Genomic DNA, 3133 nt, shown 5'->3' with positions numbered 1-3133 from the left:
AAAGGGGGTCCTTTACTCCCGGTTAAAAGACCCGGGACTAAAGACCCCCCCTTTTGTCCCGGTTGGTTTATCCCGGATGGATATCCGAGAGATATGCACCCTACCAACCGGGACTAAAGGCCAATTCTCTACCAGTGTAGGGACGGATATGCGCGTCTCCGGCTGCATCCTGGTGACACTGTGCCATCACTGGAGATGGTTGTCCTTATCGAATTCATATTCCTGGTGTGGTTTCCTAATGGGTGCCGGTCGATGAGCAGCGCTTACCACATATTGGCTGGCGCTGGATATTGGTACGAAGACAGCCGCACTGGGGCAGGCCGGCCATAAGAAGTTTCTCTGTGAAGGCCAGCAGATGTTGGCTGGGAGGTTACCTCCCAATCTATGGCTGGGTGCGTCGATTCCCGATGCAGGATGTGCGGCTGCATCTGTCTTTTGGTGGCTGATCACAGCCATTGATGAGTGTGCATTGTGTGGTTGGTGCAGGGAGAGCTTGGCCAAAGCCATGGCTGACTTGGTCTGGCGACGGTGGCATCTTTGGATGCCGCAAACTTTCTTGGGGGCATCGTCGTGGAGCTTTCCTTTCTCACAACCATTTATACCTTCGAGTCAGAACTTGGCCTCGGTTCTACCAGATGGCAGCAGCGGTGACATTTTCAACGTCATATCCCTACATGGTGGTGTCACTTTGGAGGCTATCTTAAGGAAATATATTGGTTGCGATTTATTACAGCATGAGGACACAAGATGAACTGTCCATATGACGAGAAAAGCATTGGGTCATCACTTTAGATCATTTCGTGAAGAATGGATAGATAAGCAATAATATGCATGGCTTATGATAGCTTTTTTCATTCTTTTCCCTATTTTTTTTTGTTATTATTAGCTATTGAGCTGAATTTATTGGTGATGCTCATTGGACAGTTGTTAAGAACATCCCCTGTTACACTAATGCTAGCTTCCAAACACACAAGGATGATTCCATATCGCAGTCCAGTTTTGTATTCAGCCTTAATGGAGGGGCAGTGAGCTAGAAGAGTTCTAAGCAAGAAATGGTAGCTGCTTCGATGACGAGAGCTGAGTATATTGCAGCTTCTGAAGCTACAAAGGAAGCTATTTGGATCAGAAAATTTGTTTCAGAGTTAAGTGTTGTCCCTAGTGTGTTCAGTCCAATGGATCTCTATTGCACAAGCGAACGAGCCTAGGTCACACCAAAAATTCAAATATATACTACAACGCTATCACCTTATATGTGAGATCATTGATCGAGGTGATGTGAAGATTTGCAAGGTGCACATGGATTTAAATGTTGTTGATCTGTTGACGTTGGCGAGGCCTCTTCCATTACTAAAGCATGAGCGCACACCAGATCTATGGGTATGAGATACTTACATCAGTGATTATAGTGTGTGTGGGAAACTTTCCATGTCATGGCTATATTTATGTACTATTGAATAAAGTGTTATTTGTTTCTTGAATAAACTATCAATTACATTGATTATCAAAATGTGACTTGTTCGTGAAACTCTTTGTTGATTATGATGTTATTCTAAATGATCTCTAGTCTATATAATTATGTGGGACAATAATAACACACAGACTAGCACATAATCACGTTTTACGATCTCGAGCTCAAGTGCAAAAGGCAGCAAAAATTATCCTCCACTTTAGTAGCACGCACTCAGCCCTCGTGGACTTTAAGCTCCCCTCCACGAAGGCGTGTCTCTTGAAGCTCCCCTCCACGAAGGCGCTTAGCTTCGCTGTACACGGACAGAGTGTCATAAGCACGATACTGTTGTAACAGTGCTAAGCATTTCACCTCCTAATCTCTCACGTAGAAGATACTTATTTGGGAACAAGTTACTAATGTGGAATAATATCCTTCCACGTATTGCTAATTTAGTTTTGAGCCAAGATGGAGATGAGCTTCGCTAGAACTTACATCCAGATGGGGGAGTTTTTGGTTAAATCTCACTATGCAGCTCTGATCCACAATGATGTACCAAATATAAATAAATGTCTCGAGAAACTAAAAACTTTGCTAAAAATAAATATCTTTTTTATCTACGGAGGTGTTGTTTTAACAAAATATAATCTTGCTAAGCGCTCTACAATTATGCACTTGTTTTTTGAATGTTGTTTTGCCATGCGGTCTGGTCTATCGTTCACGAGGCTTTGAGTTTATCACAACCTCAAAGTGTGGCTAATATGTCTGGATCTTGGCTTTAGGGTCTTAGTAAGGGCAACTTGCTAGTTCTTATGGTTATGCATGAATGAGTTTTTGGAAAAAGACAGTCTTCTTCTTATCTACTCAGTTATACATTATCTTAGTACTTGGGCTATCCTTTAGGCACCAGGATCGCATAGATTCGGTTGTGGTGGCATCTCAATGCTTGGTGGGTGGCAAGGACATCTTTACTCGGACACATGAATGGTAGTCTTGTCTATGAATTACGAGTTATTAGTGTGTCAGTTTTTTTCCAGCATTTTGCAAGGCTGTTTATGTAGTGGTCGAGAGTTTCACAGTTTTTGTATCACCTCGATATAGAAATTAATAAAACTTCCTATTTTAAAAAATTAGATGGGACAAATTTAGTACATTTGCTTCTATAATAAGAATAAAGTTATTGTAAGGGCAATTGGAAATTTTTTTCCTTATTTTCCCCATGCAATCTTGGCGGGTTGTATTCCTTTTAATTGGGCAATAAACCCTCTTCCTATTCTAATTCTAATGCTATTGCTTACGAAATCTGAAAATGATGGAGTATGTCGTTTTTTTAGGGGTAATGGAGTATGTAATTCGTTGTGTATCCTTCATCGATTTTCCCCCTCACACCCCTAGTTGTCCCTGGCAGGGGCGAACCGGGGGCTCCTATACAGCTTGCGGAAGCTGGTTTAAAAACACAACTTAAAAGCCCATCGGGCCCATTTAGAATAAAGTTAACATTTTAACAAATCAGGTTCAACATTCTGTAAAAGTTAAATCAACATCAAAAATATCAGATTCAACATTTCTCTAAGATACAGATACACATTTTGCACATTCAACAATTTTTATTGCCTACTTCAACATTTTGACAAATTGAATTCAACATCTTGACAAACAACATTCGACATTTGAAAAAAAATTGGA

The sequence above is a fragment of the Setaria viridis genome, chromosome 7, assembly GCF_005286985.2.
Source record: "Setaria viridis chromosome 7, Setaria_viridis_v4.0, whole genome shotgun sequence".
In the NCBI taxonomy this organism is placed as follows: Eukaryota; Viridiplantae; Streptophyta; class Magnoliopsida; order Poales; family Poaceae; genus Setaria; species Setaria viridis.
The sequence above is the reverse complement of the archived record's forward strand: the minus strand, read 5'-3'. Positions refer to the sequence as shown.